The sequence below is a fragment of the Pristiophorus japonicus genome, chromosome 1, assembly GCF_044704955.1.
Source record: "Pristiophorus japonicus isolate sPriJap1 chromosome 1, sPriJap1.hap1, whole genome shotgun sequence".
Taxonomy (NCBI): Eukaryota; Metazoa; Chordata; class Chondrichthyes; family Pristiophoridae; genus Pristiophorus; species Pristiophorus japonicus.
This window is the reverse complement of record NC_091977.1, coordinates 510,517,118-510,541,819: the sequence shown is the minus strand read 5'-3', so window position 1 is coordinate 510,541,819 and position 24,702 is coordinate 510,517,118. Positions and strand designations below refer to the sequence as shown.

At 45.8% G+C, this 24,702-nt stretch overlaps 1 protein-coding gene across 3 annotated transcripts in view; it reads right to left on the bottom strand.

Annotated features, from left to right (window-relative positions):
* The window catches only part of trpn1 (transient receptor potential cation channel, subfamily N, member 1), a 363,054-nt gene extending 345,845 nt beyond the window's left edge, over positions 1 to 17,209 (bottom strand). For 2 of the 3 annotated variants that reach the window (XM_070895617.1, XM_070895599.1), the window contains exon 1: positions 16,357 to 17,209. The gene's annotated coding sequence lies outside the window, so the exon portion shown is untranslated. The remainder of the gene's footprint in view (positions 1 to 16,356) is intronic. The other variant, XM_070895607.1, reaches the window with a different exon arrangement.
* Positions 17,210 to 24,702: the final 7,493 nt, after the last annotated feature.

Below are 24,702 nucleotides of genomic sequence, written 5' to 3'. Positions count from 1 at the left end.
ACAAGCCTGAAGGCTCTATGCCTCAATGCAAGGAGTATTCGGAATTAGGTGGATGAATTAACTGTGCAGATAGCAGTTAACGGTTATGATGTAATTGGCATCACAGAGACATGGCTCCAGGGTGGCCAAGGCTGGGAACTCAACATCCAGGGGTATTCAACATTTAGGAAGGATAGACAGAAAGGAAAAGGAAGCGGGGTGGCATTGCTGGTTAAAAAGGAAATTAATGCAATAGTAAGAAAGGACATTAGCTTGGATGATGTGGAATCGGTATGGGTGTGGAGCTACGGAATACCAAGCGGCAGAAAACGCTCGTAGGAGTCGTGTACAGACCACCAAACAGTAGTAGTAAGGTTGCGGACAACATCAAACAAGAAATTAGGGATGCATGCAATAAAGGTATAGCAGTTTTCAGGGATGACTTTAATCTACATATTGATTGAGCTAACCAAACTGGTAGCAATGTGGTGAAGGAGGATTTGCTCGAGTGTATTAGGGATGGTTTCTAGACCAATATGTCGAGGAACCAACTAGGGAGCTGGCCATCCTAGACTGGGTGATGTGTAATGAGAAAGGACTAATTAACAATCTTGTTGTGCGAGACCCCTTGGGGAAGAGTGACCATAACATGGTAGAATTCTTTAATAAGATGGAGAGTGACACAGTTAATTCAGAAACTAGGGTCCTGAACTTAAGGAAAGGTAACTTTGATGGTTTTAGGCGTGAATTGGCTAGAATAGACTGGCAAATGATACGTAAAGGGTTGACGGTGGATAGACAATGGCAAACATTTAAAGATCACATGGATGAACTTCAGCAATTGTACATCCCTGTCTGGAGTAAAAATAAAATAGGGAAGGTGGCTCAACCGTGGCGAACAAGAAAAATTAAGGATAGTTTTAAAATCCAAGGAAGAGGCATATAAATTGGCCAGAAAAAGCAACAAACCTGAGGACTGGGAGAAATTTAGAATTCAGCAGAGGAGGACAATGGGTTTAATTAAGAGGGGGAAAATAGAGTACAAGAAGAAGCTTGCCGGGAACATAAAAACTGATTTTCTATGTTTCTATGTCTATGTTTCTAAAGCTTCTATAGATATGGGAAGAGAAAAAGATCAGTGAAGACAAACGTAGGTCCCTTGCAGTCGGATTCAGGTAAATTTATAATGGGAACAAAGAAATGGCAGACCAATTGAACAAATACTTTGGTTCTATCTTCACAAAGGAAGACACAAATAACCTTCCGGAAGTATTAGGGGACCGAGGGTCTAGTAAGAAGGAGGAACTGAAGGATATTCTTATTAGGCGGGAAATTGAGTTCGGGAAATTGATGGGATTGAAGGCCGATATATCCTTGGAGCCTGATAGTCTGCATCCCAGAGTACTTAAGGAAGTGGCCCTAGAAATAGTGGGTGCATTGGTGATCATTTTCCAACAGTCTATCGACTCTGGATCAGTTCCTAAGGACTGGAGGGTAGCTAATGTAACACCACGTTTTAAAAGGGGATGGAGAGAGAAAGAAGGTAATTATAGACCGGTTAGCCTGATATCAGTAGTGGGAAAAATGTTGGAATCAATTATTAAGGATGAAATAGCAATGCATTTGGAAAGCAGTGATAGGATCAGTCCAAGTCAGCATGGATTTATGAAGGGGAAATCATGCTTGACAAATCTGGAATTTTTTGAGGATGTAACTAGTAGAGTGGACAAGGGAGAACCAGTGGATGTGGTGTATTTGGACTTTCAAAAGACTTTTGACAAGGTCCCACACAAGAGATTGGTGTGCAAAATTAAAGCACATAGTATTGGGGGTAATGTACTGATGTGGATAGAGAACTGGTTGGCAGACAGGAAGCAGAGATTCGGAATAAAGGGGTCCTTTTCAGAATGGCAGGCAGTGACTAGTGGGGTGCCGCAGGGCTCAATGCTGGGACACCAGCTCTTTACAATACACATTCACGATTTAGATGAAGGAATTGAGTATAATTTCTCCAAGTTTGCAGATGACACTAAGCTGGGTGGCAGTGTGAACTGTGAGGAAGACACTAAGAGGCTGCAGGGTGATTTGGACAGGTTAGATGAGTGGGCAAATGCATGGCAGATGTAGTATAATGTGGATAAATATGAGGTTATCCACTTTGGTGGCAAAAACACAAAGGTAGAATATTATCTGAATGGCGGCAGATTAGGAAAAGGGGAGGTGCAACGAGACCCGGGTCATGGTACATCAGTCATCAAAAGTTGGCATGCAGGCACAGCAGGCGGTGAAGAAGGCAAATGGTATGTTGGCCTTCATAGCTAGAGGATTTGAGTATAGGAGCAGGGAGGTCTTACTGCAGTTGTACAGGGCCTTCGTGAGGCCTCACCTGGAATATTGTGTTGAGTTTTGGGGAAGGACATTCTTGCTATTGAGGGAGTGCACCGAAGGGTCACCAGACTGATTCCCGGGATGGTAGGACTGACATATGAGGAGAGACTGGATCGACTGGGCCTGTATTCACTGGAGTTTAGAAGGGTGAGAGAGGATCACATAGAAACATATAAGATTCTGACGGGACTGGACAGGTTTGATGCGGGTAGAATGTTCCCAATGTTGGGGATGTCCAGAACCAGGGGACACAGTCTTAGGATAAGGGGCAGACCATTTAGGACTGAGATGAGGAGAAACTTCTTCACTCAGAGAGTGGTTAACCTGTGGAATTCCCTGCCGCAGAGAATTGTTGATGCCAGTTCATTGGATATATTCAAGAAAGAGTTAGATATGGCCCTTACGGCTAAGGGGATCAAGGGGTATGGAGAGAAAGCAGGAAAGGGATACTGAGGGAATGATCAGCCATGATCTTATTGAATGGTGGTGCAGGCTCGAAAGCCCAAATGGCCTACTCCTGCACCTATTTTCTATGTTTCTATGGTTCTGGACTTCCCCAACATCGGGAACATTCTTCCTACATCCAACCTGTCCAGTCCTGTCAGAATTTTATATGTTTCTAGGAGATCCCCTCTCATTTTTCTGAACTCCAGTAAATACAGGCCTAGTCGATCCAGTCTCTCCCCATATGTCAGTCCTGCCATCCCGGGAATCAGTATGGTGAACATTCGCTGCACTCCCTCAATAGCAAGAACATCCTTCCTCATATTGGAACACCAAAACTGAACACAATATTCCAGGTGAGCCCTCACCAAGGCCCTGTACAACTGCATTAAGACCTCTCTGCTCCTATACTCAAATCCCCTGGCTATGAAGGCCAACGCAGCATTTGCCTTCTTCACCGCCTGCTGTACCTGCATGCCAACTTTCAATGACTGATGAAGCATGACACCCAGGTCTCATTGCACCTCCCCTTTTCCTAATCTGCCACCATTCAGATAATATTCTGCCTTCATGTTTTTGCCACCAAAGTGGATAACCTCACATTTATCCACATTATACTGCATCTGCCATGCATTTGCCCACTCACCTAACCTGTCACAAGTCACCCTGCAGCCTCTTAGCATCCTCCTCACAGCTCACATTGCCACCCAGCTTAGTGTCATCTGCAAACATGGAGATATTTCACTCAATTTCATCATCTAAATCGTGAATGTCTATTGTAAAGAGCTGGGGTCCCAGCACTGAGCCCTGCGGCACCCCACTAGTCACTGCCTGTCATTCAGAAAAGGACCCGTTTATCCTGACTCTCTGCTTCCTGTCTGCCAACAAGTTCTCTCTCCACGTCAATACATTATCCCCAATACCATATGCTTTAATTTTGCACACCAATCTTTTGTGCAGGACTTTGTCAAAAGCCTTTTGAAAGTCCAAATACACCACATCCACTGGTTCTCCCTTGTCCACTCTACTAGTTACATCCTCAAAAAATTCCAGAAGATTCGTCAAGCATGATTTCTCTTTCATAAATCCATGCTGACTTGGACCGATCTCGTCACTGCTGTTGAAATGTGCTGCAATTACATCTTTAATAATTGATTCCAACATTTTCCCCACTACTGATGTCAGGTTAACCGGTCTATAATTCCCCGCTTTTTCACTCCCTCCTTTTTTAAAAAGTGGTGTTACATTAGCTACCCTGCAGTCCATAGGAACTGATCCAGAGTTGATATACTTTTGGAAAATGATCACCAATGCATCCACTATTTCTAGGGCCACTTCCTTAAGCACTCTGAGATGCAGACTATCAGGCCCTGGGGATTTATCGGCCTTCAATCCCATCAATTTCCCTAATACAATTTCCTGACTAATAATATGAATGCTCCTCGCATTGAGACACAGAGCCTTCAGGCTTGTTTTTTTAACAATCTTTGTCCTTTTAGAATGATGTTGTAATGTGGCCCTTTTTGATTTTTGCCTTTGATTTTCCTGCCCTCCACCTTTACACCTTTTGCTTCTTCCCCCATTTTACTTCCCTCTGTCTCCCTGCATAGATTCCCATCCCCCTGCCCTATTAGTTTAAATCCTCCCCAACAGCACTAGCAAACACTCCCCTGAGGACATCAGTTCCAGTCCTGCCCAGCTGCAGACCGTCCGGTTTGTACTGGTCCCACCTCCTCCAGAACCGGTTCCAATGTCCCAGGAATCTGAATCCCTCCATCTTGCACCATTCCTCATGCCACGTATTCATCTTAACTATCCTGCTTTTGTTCTCTGACTAGCACGTGGCACTGGTAGCAAACCTGAGATTACTACCTTTGAGGTCCTACTTTTTAATTTAACTCCTAACTCCCTAAATTCAGCTTGTAGGACCTTATCCCGCTTTTTACCTATAATGTTGGTATCTATATGCACCACGACAACTGGCTGTTCACCCTCCTCCTCCTGAATGACCTGCAGCCGCTCCAAGACATCCTTGACCCTTGCACCAGGGAGGCAACATACCATCCTGGAGTCTCGTTTGTGGCCGCAGAAACACCTATCTATTCCCCTTACAATAGAATCCCTTACCACTCTTCCCACTCTTTTTCCTGCCCTCCTGCGTGGCAGCGCCACCCATGGTGCCATGAACTTGGCTGCTGCTGCTTTTCCTTGATGAGCCATCTCTCCCAACAGTACCCAAAGTGGTATATCTGTTTTGGAGGGAGATGACCGCAGGGGACCCCTGCACTACCTTCCTTCCACTGCTCTTCCTGCTGGTCACCCATTCCCTATCTGCCTGTGTAACCTTTACCTGCGGTGTGACCAACTCACTAAACGTGCTATTCACAACATCCTCAGCATCGCGGATGCTCCAGAGTGAATCCAGTGCCACAATGCGGTCTGTCAGGAGCTGCAGCTGGATACACTTCCCGCACACCTAGTAATCAGGGACACTGAAACCGTCCCTGATTTCCCACAAAGCACAGGAGGAGCGTGACATGGGTCTGGGGTCTCCTGCCATGACGTAACTCTTAAATTACTTAATTTGGCAACAATGACAAGGTTTCTTACTGATGAGAAAAAGAAAACTACTTACCAATCAACCAGCCAATCACTTACCCTCTTGGTTGTGACATCACACTTCGGTTACTTTTTACTTATTTCTTACTTTTGACCCCTCCGACTGCTCCTCCCTGACTGCCGCCGACCCCGGACCTTCTTCTACCGAAGAGCTTTACTGTAATTATTATCTGTCACTATCTTTTCTATAAAACAGTTTGGTCTAATGTCAGTTGTGGGTAAACTCTTGAAAGTCATAATTAGCGAGAATGTAGAGATGCATTAAATAATCAAGGGCAGACAACGGGGATTTTTTTATAGGCACGTCACATTTGAGTTTCTTGGAAAAAGTGATTGATTGTATAGATAAAGGGATTGCAGTAGTTGTGGTGTGTATAGATTTTCAAAAGGTGTTCGATCATGTAGACAGGAGGCTAATTGCACAAGTTCAGACGTATCCCAGTAGAGGCAAGAGTTGAATGGATGCTGAGTTTTTGAAGGATTGTAGTGCTGTAGGAGGTAACAGAGAGATAGGGAGGGGCAAGGCCATGAAGGGACTTAAACGCAAGGATAAGAAATTTAAATTCGAGGCGTTGGGGGACCGGGAGCCAAAGCAAAGTAAGTCATCAACCACAGGGGTGATGGGTGAGCTGAATTTGATAGTGTATAGGATATATGCAGCAGGGTTTTGGATGCGTTGAAGTTTATGGAGGGTGTAGGATGGGAGACATTTTATTTATTCATTCACAGGATGGGGACATTGCCGCAAGGCCAGAATTTATTGCCAATCCCTAATTGCCTTCGAGAAGATGGTGATGAGCCGCCTTTTTGAATACAACTAAATGGCTTGCTCGGCCATTTCAGAGACCCATTGCTGTGGGTCTGGAGTCACTAAAGGACATTAGTGAACCAGATGGGTTTCTACGACAATCCAGTAGTTTCATAATCACTGATCCTAGCTTTTTATTCCAGATTTTATTTAACTGAATTTAAATTCCCCAGCTGCCATGGTGGGATTTGAACTCATGTCCCTGGATCATTAGTCCAGGCCTCTGGATTACTCGTCCAGTGACATAACCACTATGTTACCGTACCCACATAACCAGGAATAGTCATGTCTGGAGGCAACTAAGGCACGGATGAGGTTTCAGCAGCAAATGGGCTAAGGGAGGGATGGAGATGGGCAATGTTCTGGAGGTGGAAGTAGGTGTTCTTTGTAATGGAGTGGAGATGGGCACTGGGCAAAATAGGTTATTTGAGACAGTGGCCGGGGAGGGGGATGGAATTGGTGACTAGCATATGGCGTTTGTAGTGGGGGCTGAAGACGATGAATTGGGTTTCCCCAATGTTTACCTGGAGGAAGTTGCAATTCAACCAGGACTGGATGTCGGACATACTGTCTGACAACACAGAGGAGGTGGCAGGGTCAGGAGAAGTGCTGGAGAGGTAGAGCTGTGTTTTGGCAGTGTACGTCTACCCAACCCCATTTTCTCGGATGATGTCACCAAGGGGAATCATATAACTGAGGGAGGGGGGGCCAAGTATAGATCCTTGGGGTCTTCAGAGCTAAATGTGTGAGCACAGGAAGATAAGGCATTGCTAGAGATGGTCTCGCTACGATTGTATACCAAAGGTGACAGATTAGGAGAAGGGGAGGTGCAAAGAGACCTGGGTGTCATGGTACATCAGTCATAGAAGGTTGGCATGCAGGTACAGCAGGCAGTTCAGAAAGCAAATGGCATGTTGGCCTTCATAGCGAGGGGATTTGAGTACAGGGGCAGGGAGGTGTTGCTACAATTGTACAGGGCCTTGGTGAGGCCACACCTGGAGTATTGTGTACAGTTTTGGTTTCCTAACCTGAGGAAGGACATTCTTGCTATTGAGGGAGTGCAGCGAAGGTTCACCAGACTGATTCCCGGGATGGCGGGACTGACATATCAAGAAAGACTGGATCAACTGGGCTTGTATTCACTGGAGTTCAGAAGAATGAGAGGGGACCTCATAGAAACGTTTAAAATTTTGACGGGGTTAGACAGGTTAGATGCAGGAAGAATGTTCCCAATGTTGGGGAAGTCCAGAACCTGGGGACACAGTCTAAGGATAAGGGGGAAGCCATTTAGGACCGAGATGAGGAGGAATTTCTTCACCCAGAGAGTGGTGAACCTGTGGAATTCTCTACCACAGAAAGTTGTTGAGGCCAATTCACTAAATATATTCAAAAAGGAGTTAGATGAAGTCCTTACTACTAGGGGAATCAAGGGGTATGGTGAGAAAGCAAGAATGGGGTACTGAAGTTGCATGTTCAGCCATGAACTCATTGAATGGCGGTGCAGGCTAGAAGGGCCGAATGGCCTACTCCTGTACCTATTTTCTATGTTTCTATGTAGTCCAACCGAGCTGAACAATGGACGAGAGGCGTTGGAAGAGGATGGCATGGTCAACTGTGTCAAAGGCTGCAGTGAGATCAAGAATTATGAGGAGGTTCTATAAACACACAGGACGTCATTCGGGATTTTGATTAGGCCAGTTTCAAGTGCTGTGGCTGGCGCGGAAACCATACTGGAGAAATTTAAACTTGGAGTTGAGGGAAAGATGGGAATTGATTTGGGAGACAACCATACATTCAAGGACTTTGGAGAAAAAAGGGAGATTGGAGATGGGGCGGTAGTTTGCAGGGTTAAGGGCGGGCTTTGTGAGGAGACAGGTGATTAGAGTGGTTTTGAAAGGGAGAGGCCAGGAAGTGAGTAGAGGTACGGTGCCAATGTCAGCTAGCATGGGAGCCAGGAGGGGAGGTTAGGCGGCCAGCAGTTCAGTGGGATTGGGGTCAAGAGAGCAGGAGGTGGGACTCATGGATCAGGTGAGCTTGGAAGGGGTGAGAAGAGATGAGGGAAACTTGGTAGGCAAGGTGATGGTGGGTGGGGGAGGGGAGATGTGGCAGAATCAGCTGAACAGATGGTCACAATCTTCGAAAAGACAAAGAAGCCCATGAGCTCCTTGCACTTGTTGTTGAATATGAGACTGGAGAGGGTGGGGAGAAGGGTTTATGAGATGGGATGTAGTGGAGAAAATAAGCAAGGGTTATCTTTGCTTTTCAGGATCTCGATGATCCTGGGCTAGTGGCAAATGGAGAGCCAAAGACTAAATAGTTAGGAGTTTGAAAAGGGGGAGTGTTCATTCCAGCGGTAGATGCAGATGGGTGGAGTAGGGAAGACAAGAACACAAGCATTAGGAGCTCTTTGAAGCTACTCTGCTATTCAATAAGATCATAGCTGATCTTCAACCTCAAAGCTGCTTTGCCGCCTGATCCCCATATCCCTTGATTCCCTTAATATCCAAAAATCTATATATCTCGGCCTTGAATAGCACAACAACTTTGTGGTAGAGAATTCCAAAGATTCACAACCCTCTGAGTGAAGAAATTCCTTCTCATCTCAATCTTAAATGGCCGACCCCTTATCCTGAGGCTATGCCCCCTAGTTCTGGACTCACAAACCAGGGGAAACAACCTCAGCATCTACCCTGTCAATTCCCCTCAGAATCTTATATGTTTCAATATGATCACCGCTCTTTCTTCTAAACTCCAGAGAGTATAGGCACAATCTACTCAATCTCTCCTCAACAAAGCCCTGTACAATTATAATAATGGGGATGTGAGTGACGAGGGATACAAGGAAGTGGTCAGAGATGGTCATGTCTGTGACTGAGACCATGGGAGCATCGAGGAGCGTGGCTACAATATGGATTGGTGAGTATATATGAAGGGAGAGGAAAAGGGAGGATGGAGGACAGTGAAATGGAAGGGGAGAGGGCAAGGTGTGTTGAGATTGAGATTGAAATCACTGAAAACGCAAAGTCTGAGGGAGGAAAGATAGTAAATAGCTTAGTGAGAAACTTTCGTTGGGGCTTGGGGACAACATTGGAGGTACAGGTTGGAGCACGGTGAGATACTCGAAGGAAGAGAAGGTACTGGAGGAGAAGGGGGCAAAAGACTAAGATGTGATATGATCATAATGGCCATACTGCCATTGCAATGGTCTGAGTAGGGCAGATGGTGGAAAATATAGCCAGACAGTGAGGCTTCAATCAGGGGCAAAGTGTTGCCATCAGTCAAGCTTCTGTCAAAACTATGATCCCAATACAAGTGTCCACAATGAGGTTATGGATGGCTAGGACCTTGTTGGTGAGTGAATGGACATTTTGGCTGCAAGTACAGATAGACGTGGTGATTGTTGATGCACTGGCAAAGTTCAGTGGGCAGTGGTGGGTGGGGTGAGCAGAAAGGTGGCCGGTAGGATTAGGCCCAAGCAGACGAATGGTGACATGAATGGCTGACAGGAAGGAGAGGAGACAGGATAAGGGCCCAAGAGGGGTCAAGAGAAGAAAAAGAAAAGGGAGATCGAAGCACGTACAAGCAAGGGCGAGTCCCCAGAACTTCAGGCCAATACCTCAGTTACATAAAGACAGAAAATGTTATGTATGCAACACCTTGTAACCAGCATTCTACCGCCACCAGAGGGCACATCTGTTGGAGTCCCAAGGGATCCCATCCCTTGGGAGCACTGCATATAAGCAGGCCTCCCATGCTGTGCCAGCACTCTGGAGTCAGAATAAAGAGACTAAGGTCACACTTACTCAAGTCTACAGTACTCAGTCACATTACTTTATTTGAGACATAACAACTGGCGACGAGTAATAGATAATGAACTATCACGCAAAAATGCAGAGAACTGTTGGTATCCTGGAGAAATTTTCAGAAGGTGACGATTGGAAAGCCTTCGTGGAGAGACTCGACCAATACTTCGTGGCCAACGAGCTGGAAGGAAATGAGAACGCTGCCAAACGAAGGGAGATCCTCCTCACCGTCTGCGGGGCAACAACCTACGGCCTCATGAAGAATCTTCTTGCTCCGGTGAAACCAACAACCAAATTGTATGAAGAACTGTGTACGCTGGTCCGAGAGCACCTAAATCTGAAGGAGAGCGTTCTGATGGCAAGGTATCGATTTTACACGTGTCAACAGTCTGAAGGCAAGGAAGTGGCGAGCTACATCGCCGAACTAAGGCGCCTTGCAGGACATTGCGAATTCGGTGGATTCCTGGAGCAAATGCGAAGAGACTTTTTTGTGCTTGGCATTGGCCATCAGGTTATCCTCCGCAAACTATTGACTGTTGAAACACCGAACCTGAGCAAAGCCATAACGATAGCCCAGGCATTTATGTCCACCAGCGATAACACCAAACAAGTTTTGCAGCACAAAGATGCATCGGCAAGGATTGTACACAAAGTAAGTCGTTTTCAGGCAGGAATGCATATGGCAGAACATACACACCTGCAGCTGCACGACCTCAGATGACTCAGAGATCGCCATCAAGTGTGAATGCGAGGCAGTTAACACCTTATTGGCGCTGCGGAGGTGATCATCGAGCCCATCAATGCCGCTTCAAACACTATGCATGCAACGGCTGTGGAACAATGGGAAACCACCAGCGAATGTGCAGACGAGCTGCAAACCCTGCAAATCACCATGTTGCAGAGGATGACCGATCCATGGCGGATCAAACTGAACTAGAGACTCGAAATGAGGGTACACACCTTCACCACGAAATGTCCACCGTTCATGTTAAACATTGAACTGAACGGAATTCCAGTATCCATGGAATTGGACACGGGTGCGTCAATCTATCATGAGCAAAAAGGCTTGAGAGAGGCTATGGTGCACCAAGGCACAAAGGCCCAAGCTGAGCCCTATTCATACCAAGCTGAGAACTTACACTAAAGAGCTGATCCCTGTAATTGGCAGTGCAGCAGTAAAAGTCTCCTATGATGGAGCGGTGCACGAACTACCACTATGGATTGTACTAGGAGATGGCCCCACACTGTTCGGCAGAAGCTGGCTGGGAAAAGTCCGCTGGGGCTGGGATGACATCTGAGCGCTTTCATCCATCGACGACGCCTCAAGTGCCCAGGTTTTCAGCAGTTCCATCATTATTTGAGCCAGGTATCGGAAATTTCTCTGGGGCGAAGGTGCAGATCCACTTGGTTCCCGGTACACAACCCATCCATCACAAGGCACATGCGGTGCCATACATGATGCGAGAGAAAGTGGAGATTGAGCTGAACAGGCTGCAACGAGAGGACATCATCGTGCCGGTTGAATTCAACGAGTGGGCCAGTCCAATTGTTCCGGTTCTCAAGGGCGATGGCACGGTCAGAATTTGTGGGGACTATAAAGTAACGATTAACCGTTTTTCGCTGCAGGACCAATACCCACTATCCAAGGCAGATGACCTATTTGCGACACTGGCAGGAGGGAAAATGTTCACCAAGTTGGACCTGACCTCGGCCTACATGACACAGGAGCTGGCGGAATCTTCGAAAGGCCTCACCTGCATCAACATGCACAAAGGTCTGTTCATCTACAATTGATGCCCGTTTGGGATTCGATCGGCCACGGCTATTTTTCAAAGGAACATGGAGAGTCTGCTAAAGTCGGTTCCACGCACCATGGTTTTCCAGGACGACATATTGATCACAGGTCGGTACATCCTCAAACACTTGCAGAACCTAGAAGAGGTTCTAAGTCGGCTAGATCGTGTGGGACTCAGGTTGAAACGCTCGAAGTGTGTTTTCCTGGTGTCAGAGGTCAAGTTGTTAGGGAGAAGAATCGCGGCAGACAGCATCAGACCCACCGACAATAAGACGGAGGCCATCAAGAACACGCCGAGACCACAGAACATGATGTAGCTGCAGTCGTTCCTGGGACTCCTCAATTATTTTGGTAATTTCCTACCCGGGTTAAGCACCTTGCTAGAACCTCTACATGTGTTGCTGCGCATGGGGGAAATCACAAGAGACTGCTTTCGGGAAAGCCAGAAATCTGTTATGCTCCAACAAACTACTTGTTCTGTATGACCCATGTAAACGTTTAGAAACATAGAAACATAGAAAGTAGGTGCAGGAGTAGGCCATTCGGCCCTTCAAGCCTGCACCACCATTCAATATGATCATGGCTGATCATGCAACTTCAGTACCCCATTCCTGCTTTCTCTCCATACCCCTTGATCCCTTTAGCTGTAAGGGCAACATATAACTCTCTTTTGAATATATCTAATGAACTGGCCTCAACAACTTTCTGTGGTAGAGAATGCCACAGGTTCACAATTCTCTGAGTGAAGAAGTTTCTCCTCATCTCGGTCCTACATGGCTTACCCCTTATCCTTAGACTGTGACCCCTGGTTCTGGACTTCCCCAACATCGGGAACATTCTTCCTGCATCTAACCTGTCCAATCCCGTCAGAATTTTATAAGTTTCTATGAGACCCCTTCTCATTCTTCTAAATGCCAGTGAATATATGCCTAGTCGATCCAGTCTTTCTTCATATGTCAGTCCTGCCATCCCGGGAATAAGTCTGGTGAACTCCCTCAATAGCAAGAATGTCCTTCCTCAGATTAGGAGACCAAAACTGCACACAATACTCAAGGTGTGGCCTCACCAAGGCCCTGTACAACTGCAGTAAGACCTCCCTGCTCTCCGATATTCAAATCTCCTCGTTATGAAGGCCAGCATGCCTGTTGTACCTGCATGCCTACCTTCAATGACTGATGCACCATGACACCCAGGTCTCGTTGCACCTCCCCTTTTACTAATCTGTCACCATTCAGATAATAAGCTGCCTTCCTGTTTTTGCCACCAAAGTGGATAACCTCACATTTATCCACATTATACTGCATCTGCCATGCATTTGCCCATTCACCTAACCTGTCCAAGTCACCCCTGCAGCCTCCTAGCATCCTCCTCGCAGCTCGCACTGCCACCCAGCTTAGTATCATCTGCAAACTTGGAGATATTACATTCAATTCCTTCGTCCAAATCATTACTGTATATTGTAAATAGCTGGGATCCCAGCACTGAATCCTGCGGCACCCCACTAGTCACTGCCTGCCATTCTGAAAAGGACCCCTTTATTCCCACTCTTTGCTTCCTGTCTGCCAACCAGTTCTCTATCCACGTCAGTACATTACCCCCAATACCAGGTACTTTAATTTTGCACACTAATCTCTTGTGTGGAATCTTGTCAAAAGCCTTTTGAAAGTCCAAATACACCACATCCATTAGTTCTCCCTCATCCACACTACTAGTTACATCCTCAGAAAACTCTAGAAGATTTGTCAAGCATGATCTCCCTTTCATAAATCCATGCTGACTAGCTTGCGATGTGACTTCGTATAGGGTCGGGTGTGTGTTACAATTAGCAAACAAGTCGGGAACATTGCAACCGATCGCTTCTGCGTCCAGGAGTTTGTCCAAGGCCAAAAGGGCCTACAGCATGATTGAAAAAGCTCTGGCACGCGTTTCCGTGGTAAAAAAAATGCACCAGTATCTGTTTGGGCTTAAGTTCGAGTTAGAAACTGATCATAAGCCGCTAATATCGCTATTCTCAGAGAGCAAAGGTATTAATACCAATGCCTCTGCTCGCATCCAAAGATGGGCGCTCACGCTGTCTGCATATAACTATGTAATTCGCCACAGGCCAGGCACAGAGAACTGCGCTGATGCTCTCAGTCAGCTACCATTGCACACCACTGGGGTGGAAATGGCACAGCCTGCAGATTTGCTCTTGGTGATAAGATGCATTTGAAAATGAAGTCACCCGTTACAGCCTGCCAGATCAGGACCTGGACCAGCCAGGATCCTTTACTGTCCCTTGTAAAAAAACTGTGTCCTCCATGGGAGCTGGTCCAGCGTCCCAGCGGAGATGTATGAAAGAGATCAAGCCGTTCCAGCAGTGCAAAGACGAAATGTCCATACAGGACTGTCTTTTGTGGGGTAATCATGTGGTTTTGCCTAAGAAAGGCAGGGAAACATTAATACGCGACCTACACAGTACCCACCCAGGCATAGTAATGATGAAAGCTATAGCCAGATCCCATGTGTGGTGGCCCGGCATCAACTCAGATTTGGAGTTTTGTGTGCGCCAATGCAACACTTGCTCTCAACTGAGCAATGCACCCAGGGAGGCACCGCTAAGTTTGTGGTCATGGCCCTCCAAACAGTGGTCTAGGATCCACGTTGACTTCGCTGGCCCGTTTCTAGGCAAAATGTTTTTGGTTGCTGTGGATGCTTATTCAAAATGGATTGAGTGTGTAATAATGTCTGTAAGCACGTCCATTGCCACCATTGAAATCCTATGAGCCATGTTTGCCACACACGGCTTGCCTGATATCCTTGTCAACGACAATGGGCCATGCTTCACCAGCGCTGAATTCAAGGAATTCATGACCCACAATGGGATCAAGCACGTCACATCTGCCCCGTTCAAGCCCGCATCTAACGGCCAGGCAGAACGGGCAGTCCAAACCGTCAAGCAAAGCTTGAAACGCGTGTCGGAAGGCTCCTTGCAGATCCGCCTGTCCCGAGTCCTGCTCAGCTACCGCACAAGACCCCACTCGCTCACCGGTGTTCCCCCAGCCGAACTGCTCATAAAAAGGGCACTCAAAACAAGGCTCTCTCTAGTCCACCCTGATCTCCATGATCATGTCGCTGGCAGGCGGCATCAACAAAGCATGTACCATGATCGCGCAAATTTGTCACGCGATATTGAAATCAATGACCCTGTATTTGTATCAACTATGGACATGGTCCAAAATAGTTTTCTGGCACTGTCGTAGCCAAAGAAGAGAGTAGGTGTTTGAGGTCAAACTTGCAAATGGACTAACTTGCAGAAAGCACTTGGACCAAACCAAACTGCAATTCACAGACAGCCACGAGCAACCTGAAGAAGACAACGCCAACTTCGACCCTCCGATACACACACAAGTGGCAACCGACATCATGGTTGACCACGAAGCTGAACTTATCATCCCCAGCAGCCCAGCAAGGCCAGCTGCGCAGCAGCCCAGCGAAGGCCCAACCAACTCACCTGCATCTGTTTGTACCGAGACAATCGACTAGGGAGCGGAAAGCCCCAGATCGTCTCACCCTGTAAATAAGTGTACTATTGACTTTGGGGAGGGGAGTGATGTTATGTATGCAACACCTTGTAACCAGCATTCTACCGCCACCATAGGGTGCATCTATGCAGTGCTTACTCAAGTCTACAATACTCAGTCACATTGCTTTATTTGAGACATAACAGAAACCACGACAACATGCAGACTGCTATTGTTAATGTGATCCGCAATATGTCAAATTGTTCGTACTGCCCTGCTGAGCAGCTAGAGGTTGCTGGTGCCAGCTCATATCTTTCTGTGGTGCATTTCGTGTATCTCAGTTGTAAACAGAAGATGGTGGAAGAGAGCCCTTGAACGCCTTCCAAACGCCTGATTATTAATTGTGTCAATGCCACCATGCCGCCCGCCTTTGTCTAACTATCTCCAGCTCTGCTGGTGAGCCCACGCACGTCCTGGTTGTTTTCACTTGTCTCAATGAGAAACTGCTGTATCTTTCCCTGAAAGCTCATTACCAAATCCTCAACAAACACATGTTGTCTTCTTATCAAAAAGTCATTATCGCTCAGCAGACATTTTACAAACTGCCAGAAAACTTAAAAGAGCGCAAATGTCCATCACCACTTATTACCTAATTTCTCACCTACTTTTAGCACACATTTCCATGATTACCACATTTTACTCAGCAAAAAAAAATAATTCCTTGCTGCTGATTTACTTGCACTCAGCTATTTACCCGCTGCAAATCATCATGCCACTCTTGACTAATCGGCACTGCTTAAATCAGAAAAGATGCTCAACAAGCAGAGGGATGCCGGGATTGTTTGCTGTCACCCACAGGGAGTTTCGTTTCCATGGCAACGCTCACTGGGAAACAGTCACCATTGTATTCCAAGGCCAGAAACATCTTTCATCAAATGGAAACAACTTCTCAAACCACCGGGCTTCTTTCCAAAAAATAAAATAATACTGGGACCATTTATATACAGATGTACTTACGGTGGTCTACCGCCATAAAAGTGACAGGCATTGAGCAGGTTTTGTTGCTGGTGGAAGTTTGCTTCCTGCGGTAATTTAATCAGCAATCCATAAATATTGGCTCAATGTGCTTCCATCCAGTCAGCCAGTTCCATCCATCGGAGAGGTCATGAAACTCAAAAGCTCCGGTAAACGATCAAAGGCCTAAAAGCAGGGAACATCGCGTAATCCCAAGTGCCGCGGTCCGCTGCAGCTGCGAGTCAAGTCCTCTGCAGGCCCCCAGCTCGACAGTTCCAAGGCCGAGCTCCCGCTCGCAGGGGAGCGGACGGACGAATTGTGCAGCCAACGCGCCAAAAGGAAAGGAAACCCATTTGTGAACGTGTGTTCATGTTATATCCCGCAACAAATCACCTTAACGGACACCATTCTTGAACGTCGGGCTCTGTGGTATCTCACGGAGCACCCTATTTTCATGTGAGAGGGAAAGCATACGGTTCATTTGTAAAAAAATTCCTGGTCCTTTTATTGTAGTTAGAGGAGTCTGCGTATACATGGGGTGAGACGAGTTGATCCCTGTCAGAATAAAGGATAACTTACAGCTTTATTACACAAAACTGCAAGCCATCGGTCGACTTCACATTGATCCCACATTTCACACCACAAGTGATGACAATTTTAGCAGTAAATATCAACCGGTAATTCACTGCCAACATGATGTAACAGTAACAGAACGGATTTCATTGTGGCTTGTTTATGACATCATCCAGCACCTTAGCTACCTTGAATGATTTGTTTTTAGTTCTCACATGGCCCACGTTTGTTCATGATTTGAATCCATGTTTGAGAGGCTCTTCCAGTGTCTCTCTCGCACTGGACAGGATACAAGAAAACATTTGTCATGCAGCATGTGATCATTCTTTCACCTCCAGCTCTTCAATCTCTCTCTCTCTCTTCATTGCAACCTTTCCATTCTATTGATACCGATACTCTGAACTTTTCTCTTTTCCTCTTCAGCCCTACTTCTTCAGTGAATTGCAGTCAAGACTCATTACACCATCTTTCACTCCAGTTCACTCAGCTAATGAGTGAGCTGGACTCAGCCGAATTGAACTGGTAGTCGGGATTCTATAATCAACTTTGGTGCTCCCAAGCTAGGTTTCATGTTCCAGTGACGTGTACAAAAGTGCACGTGTGTATATGTTGGGTGCGATTCCCTCCGTGGTTGAATAGCCCGCTGATACTCACAGTCAAGGCTGACCAATGAAGAATGGCCACCAAGTTGAGGAACTGGAAACCGGCCTGTGATCACAGACATGCACTCAGCACAAGTTACTGGGCTAGTAATCCAGAGTCCTGGACTAATAATTCAGTGAGTTCAAATCCCACCATGGGATTTGGAATTAAAAAGCTAGTATCACCAATGGTGACCATAAAATTACTGGATTGTCAGAAAAACCCATTTGGTTCACCAACATCCTTTAGGGAAGGAAATCTGCCGCCCTTACCCAGTCTGGCCTATATGTGACTCCAGACTCGCAGCAATGTGGTTGATTCTTAACTACCCTCTGAAATGGCCTAACTAGCCACTCAGTTGTACCAAATCGCTATGACAAAGTCAGCGCTCTGGGAGTACCATTACCACATGGACTGCAGCGGTTCAAAAAGGTGACTAACCACCACCTTCACTGGCATTTAGGGATGGGCAATTAAATGTTGGCCTTGCCAGGGATGCCCACATTTAATAGGAGGAAAAGGAAACCAACTGCAATATGACCAAAAAAGAAAAGCATGCTAAATGTTGGAGGAAGAAATATACGCCTATAACTTGCAAGTATCTCAGTGCTTGGCATGCTGATCCAATCATGCAACAGCATTAAATAATGGTCATGTCATTGTCTCTGTTGGGACTGGGCATCTCTCGTAACACGCAGACACGCTCTATGCTAATCTGCAGCAAAACATCGTAAATCAGAAAGCAAATCCTTAACATTTACTGGTTGCACAAGATTTACAGCCACTATTGGAGGCCAGAAGCTGCAATGTGTGGCATTTTACTACAAGTTAATGAGGCAAAGAACACATTAGAATGCAGTTGAACTGCAGCAGGCAGGAATAGTTCCTTGTAAGCATAGTTAGGAGAGTTAAAAATTATCACAGTTCTGCTTGGTATATAATTTCACAGAATTCTGTACTACATTGTATGCATTCCTCATTTTATACAGTGAAAAATAAAATAAAATAAGATTTTTTTTATAAACAGAATTTTTTTTAAATGTAGATTTTTTGATACCTATTGGAGTTAACCCACAAAAAAGCTGCACTATATTTTTCATGAGTTATTTTGGGCACAACCCCTGATCTCACAGTGACTGCTCCTATGTACTTATAAAGGTCCAGGCAACTCATGAGTCTGTACACCAGATGGTGGTGTTCTAGGAATTTATATCTTAGCTGTTAGATCCTTCAATGGGGCAATGAAACTTAAATTAAATCACGGTGAACAAAACCCCCAATACCAAAACAAAAGGGAGGGAGATCAAATAATAACATAAGAACATAAGAAATAGGAGCAGGAGTAGGGCACACAACCCCTCGAGCCTACTCTACTATTCAATAAGATCATGGCTGATCTTCGACCTCAACTCCACTTTCCTGCCCTATCCCCATATTCCTTAATTCCTCTGGTGTCCAAAAATCTATCTATCTCAGCCTTAAATATATTCAATGGCTGAGCATCCACAGCACTTTGGGGCAGAGAATTCCAAACATTCACAATCCTCTGAGTGAAGAAATTCCTCCTCATCTCAGTCTTAAAAGGTTGGCAACTTATCCTGAGACTATGCCCCCTAGCTCTAGATTCTCCAGCCAGGGGACGCAATCTCTCAGCATCTACCTTGTCAATCCCCCTCAGAATCTTATATGCTTCAATGAGATCATCTCTCATTCTTCTAAACTCCAGAGAATATAGGCCCAATCTACTCAATTTCTCCAGTGAACCTTCGTTGCTCCACCTCTAAGGCAAATATAGCCTTCCTTAAATAAGGAGACCAAAACTATGCATAGTACTCCAAGTGTGATCTCACCAGAGCCCAGTACAATTTAAGCAAGACTTCCTTACTCTTGTACTCCAACAATGAGCAACAATCTAATCAGATTTAAAAGTATTTAGGCCCCGATGTTGGTGGCCTTACCGCCCACTGCCGTCTGCTGCCACCGAGTTTTGCTGCCTTTTTCCTCACGCTCCCAGTTTCCACGGACTGGAGCGGGCGGGAGGGGAGCACCGCTAGGAACCGCCCGTTGACTTCCACTGGTGGCCAAGTCGCGTAAGTGGCCACCCGCCCGCCGAGCTGCCAGATTGGTGCGGGCGGGAGTCAGCGGGAGTCGGCGCCAGCAGGGGAAGGACCACTGTGTGGAGGCTGGTCTTACCCCAACGGTAGGTATGAAGACATGGAAGAAAAGGTTAATGAACATCTTTAAAAAAACATTTTTTACAGCGACTTACCTGGATGGGGTCCCCTGAAGGTGTTCCGGTGTTTTTTTCTAATAATGTCTTTTACTTTTCAGAATTCCCCCCTCCCTGGGTCCAACTCCATATCGGCTGCACTTGGGCGGCAAGCTCATATGCCACCGAGATTGAGAGCTCCCGCCCACTGCCGTCCAGGTTGACGTGTAAGCCATTATTTTGCCGCCGGGCGGTACTGCCACCTCTTTTAGAGGAATCTTTCAGGCAAAGTACCACCTGGCGGCCATCGGCGGTCCTTTGGGCGGCAAATGGGCGGGCCTTGCAGCTGATGAAAACCGGGGCCATTGAGCTTTTAGGTAACTGGACCAGTATGTGACAGGTGAAATACAATGCGACTAAGCGTAAAACACACAGGAAGTTGCTTGTGGTGGTTGGAGGCCAATGGCTGCAGCACAGGAACATCACTGCTGCCTGTTCCTCAGGACATCACTGCTTCAGTTCCTCAGATCATCATGCTTGGCCTAACCATCTTCAGCAACTTCATGAATGGTATTCTCTCTGTCATAAGGTGAGGAGTGGGATTGTGCACTGATGATTCTACATTGTTCAGCTCCAGTCACAATTCCTCCAGTAATGAAGCAGCCTATGCCAGCCTACAACACCTAGACTGGCAAATGGTAAGAGAACATTTGTGCTACACAAGTGTCAGGTAACGACCATCTCCAATTAACTCCCACCGACCTTCAATGGCACCACCATCCTGGCTTAACTGGACCAGCCATATTGACACAATGATCACAAGAGCAAGACTGAGGCTGGGAACTCTGAGACAAGTGACTCATCCCCTTACCCCTCAAAACCTCTCTACAATGGACAGCGTTCAAGTCGGGTATGTGTCTCTTCACTCACCTGGTCGGCTACAGCCACAGCTACACTCAAGAAGCTCGATACCATTAGTATGGGACGAAGGAACTAAAAGATGAATGATGGGTAAAACTTGAACAGTGTTACAGTCTGCTGATCATAAAGAGATTCATGAATTGTGGTTGATACATCTATGAAAAAAAGGCAACCTACTGGCCGGATTAGTAGAAGGACAAAGAGGTTGTATCGTCCGTTCATAGTGTTGATCAGACACCACTTGGAGTACTTTGTGCAGTTCTGGTCAGCTAATCAGAATTATAGCCTCAAGAAGGTATAGAAATGAAGGCTCAGCAATAAAGTGATTCTGACGATTAGGAATTTATGTTTTCAGGAATGGTAAGGAGGTTGGCTTGACTTCTAAGAAAAGGAGTAGACTTTGAGTTGATATAATCAATGTTTTCAAGATTCCAGGAAGGAAAGCTGCAAACCTAATGCCAAAGGGAAGATTCGAAAACATTGGGAAAGAAGGAGGTTCAAAGTATAATGAAAGATTTCTTGCTCATCGAAGCAAACAGTATAAATTAGTTCAAGAGTCATTTGGATGTGTTTCTTGAGAGAAAGGGATGCGATGAAATGATGAGTAGGTGCATTTGATCTGCCAAGAATGGACTTAATGGCCATTTCCTGTTTCTATACTGCATATAAATAACTATAAACTGTCATTACATCACTTTAGGATTTTTTAATTCAATTGGCTAGAACTGAACAAAGCACAATTGAAACAATATGGTCATAAACCATGCCGATGTCTGGATTCCAGAACTTGCCTTGTATTCTTTGCATACCTCGATATAAAGATTTTACCAACTGTTGGGGCCACCATCATTGTTAGCTTGGACTGAATTTGGCCTTTACTTTGCATTTAAAATAAGTGACGAAGCTCTGTGGCAATCACAATGAAACACAATGCGTGCCTTTGACCACTGTTTTAGCTTTCAGCTTCACACAGAAACAACCACCAGCAGGATGAATCACCATGCTCAATAAGCACAACTCATCAATGATGTTCACTCTTCAGCCGCTGACACTTCCAGACAGGGATTATTTGCTTCACTGGTACCAGCTCTTCATATAAATTACACTATACCACATATAGGGCCCAAGTTTCCACACGGAAAAAAACGGGCGCCCCTCCGAGCTGGGCGCCCATTTTTCGCGCCTAAAACGGCGCCTAAAAAACAGCTCCTTGTCTGCCTGGCGCGGCGCCCAGGGGGGCGGAGCCTACACTCGCGCCGATTGTGTAAGTGGGAGGGGGCGGGTACTATTTAAATTAGTTTTTTTCCTGCCGGCAACGCTGTCCGTGCGCGTTGGAGCGTTCGCGCACGCGCAGTGTGAAAAAAACATTGGCACTCAGTCATTTTTGTAGTTCTTTGTAGCTGTTTAATTTTTGAACATTTTTTAATAAAAGCACATTGCCATCAGCACATCAGCACTTGCAGCCTTCTCACTGTCTCCTTCCCCCCTCCCCCGCGGGAACGAATGGCTGTTTCCTTCCCCCCGCCTCCCGCTCAGCGGCAACGAACGGCTTTCTCCCCCCCCCCTCCCGCTCAGCGGCAACGAACGGCTTTCTCATCCTTCATTCCCACCCTCCCTCCCGCTTATAAATGTTTATTCAGGTTGGATTTATTTGTATAATATTTGTATAAGTATAAATAAGGATTTATTATAGAATTTAATGACTTCCCTTCCCTTCCCTTCCCCCCCCCCCCTACCTTCCCTTCCCCCCCCCCTCCCCCCCTCCCCGTTCTGGACGCCTAATTTGTAACCTGCGCCTGATTTTTTAATGTGTAGAACAGGTTTTTTCAGTTCTACAAAAATCTTCACTTGCTCCATTCTAAGTTAGTTTGGAGTACGTTTTCACTGTGGAAACTTTGAAATCAGGCGTCAGTGGCCGGACACGCCCCATTTTGAAGAAAAAATTCTGTTCCAAAGTAGAACTGTTCTACCTGACTAGAACTGCAGAAAAAAAAATGTGGAGAATTGCGATTTCTAAGATAGTCCGTTCTCCACCAGTTGCTCCTAAACATCAGGCGCAAATCATGTGGAAACTTGGGCCCATAGTGTCATTTTTTTCTTAAGTGGTGTTGAGTAATGTTAGGTAAATAAGCAATACACATTGTAAAATAACTGTATCCATACCCCTCCCATCAGATTAGGGTCCGATTTCTTGGCCAACAGCAGTCTAACAATTTCATCCTTTGAATGTGCTGCAGCGATGTGCAGCACAGTCCTTCCATCCTGAAATAGGGGAATTAAAAGCATGTTACAAACAGAGTTATGAAAACCACCGGCCAGAATTTGCTGTGGCAGGGTACCTGCCATTAGTTACATTTGACTTTGCCCATTTAGATTAGTAATTTTTTTGCATAGCAAGTTGCTGAAAGTGCAAGCAACATCACATTAAGGGCAACAGGGGATCTGGGACCTGAGTGAACAACAACAATCACTTGTATTTATATAGCACCCTTAACATAGTAAAACATCCCAAGGCACTTCACAGCAGCTTTATCAAACAAACTGTGACACTGAGCCACATGAGATATTAGGGCAGATGACCAAAAGTTTGGTCAAAGAGGTAGGTTTTAATGAGAGTCTTAAAGGAGCAAAGAGAGATAGAGAGGCGAAGAGGTTTAGGGAGGGAATTCCAGAGCTTAGGGCCTCGGCAGCTGAAGGCATGGTTGCCAATGGTGGAGTGACTAAATTTGAACAGGGAAATCAACAGTGTATTTCCTTAACTAATCCGATTGAAAGATTAAAAAATTAACAGTGCAAAGACTGAGCAGGAAGTGTAAATTAGAGTGGGTGAATTAAATGTTAAATCAGGTACAGAAAAATAAATAGAGAGAAAGATTGGATTATGAGAGAAAGAGAAAAGAGACAGAAAGGAAAAGTTAAAAAAAATGGGTATTTTTAAAATCTCCAATAACAATTAATGAAGGAATGAGACTCCTGACTTGCAATGGTTAATTTTCAGTTCCAGCGATGTTGATTGGCAGCAATTAACACTTATCACGTCGATAAAAGGGTGCTTGAACTTGAAATAACAAGACATAACTTTTTGCGATGAGTTTAGTTCAGATCTACTGCGCAAATACAGCAACGCCATTCAATGTATTTCAATGGTGATGCAAACAGTGAGATTTTGTTTTCGAGAAGCCAACAGTGGAGAGGCAGAATATGAACAGCTTGAATATCATTGGGTATTGGCATTTAACCGGACATCTGCCCCTCTCCTGAAGTTGCTGTACCATTTACAACAACAACAGGTTGTATTTATACAGCGCCTTTAAGATAATAAAACGTCCCAAGGCGCTTCACAGGAATATTAGGAGACAAAAAATTTAACGCCAAGTCACGTAAGGGGAAATTGGGGCAGGTGACCAAAAGCTTGGTCAAAGAGGTATGTTTCAAGGAGCGTCTTGAAGGAGGAAAGAGTTAGAGAGGCGGAAAAGTTTAGGCAGGAAATTCCAGAGCTTCGGGCCGAGGCCACCAATGGTTGAGTGATTATAATCAAGAATGCTCAAGAGAGCAGAATTAGAGGAGCACAGACATCTCGGGGGGCTTGTGGGGCTAGAGGAGATTACAGAGATAGGGAGGGGCGAAGCCATGGAGGGATTTGAAAACAAGGATGAGAATTTTGAAATTGAGGTATTGCTTAACCGGAGCCGATGTAGGTGAGCGAGCACAAGGGTGATGGGTGAGTGGGACTTGGTGTGAGTTAGAACATAGGCAGCCAAGTTTTGGACCACTTCTAGTTTATGTAGGGTAGAATGTGGGAGGCCAGCCAGGAGTGCATTGGAATAGCCAAGTCTAAAGATAACAAAAGCATGGATGAGGGCTTCAGTAGCGGATGAGCTGAGGCAAGGGCGAAGACGGGCGATGTTACGGAGGTGGAAATAGGCGGTCTTAGTTATGTTGCGGATAAGTGATCGAAAGCTCACCAAGATTGCGAACAGTCTGGTTCAGCCTCAGACAGAAGT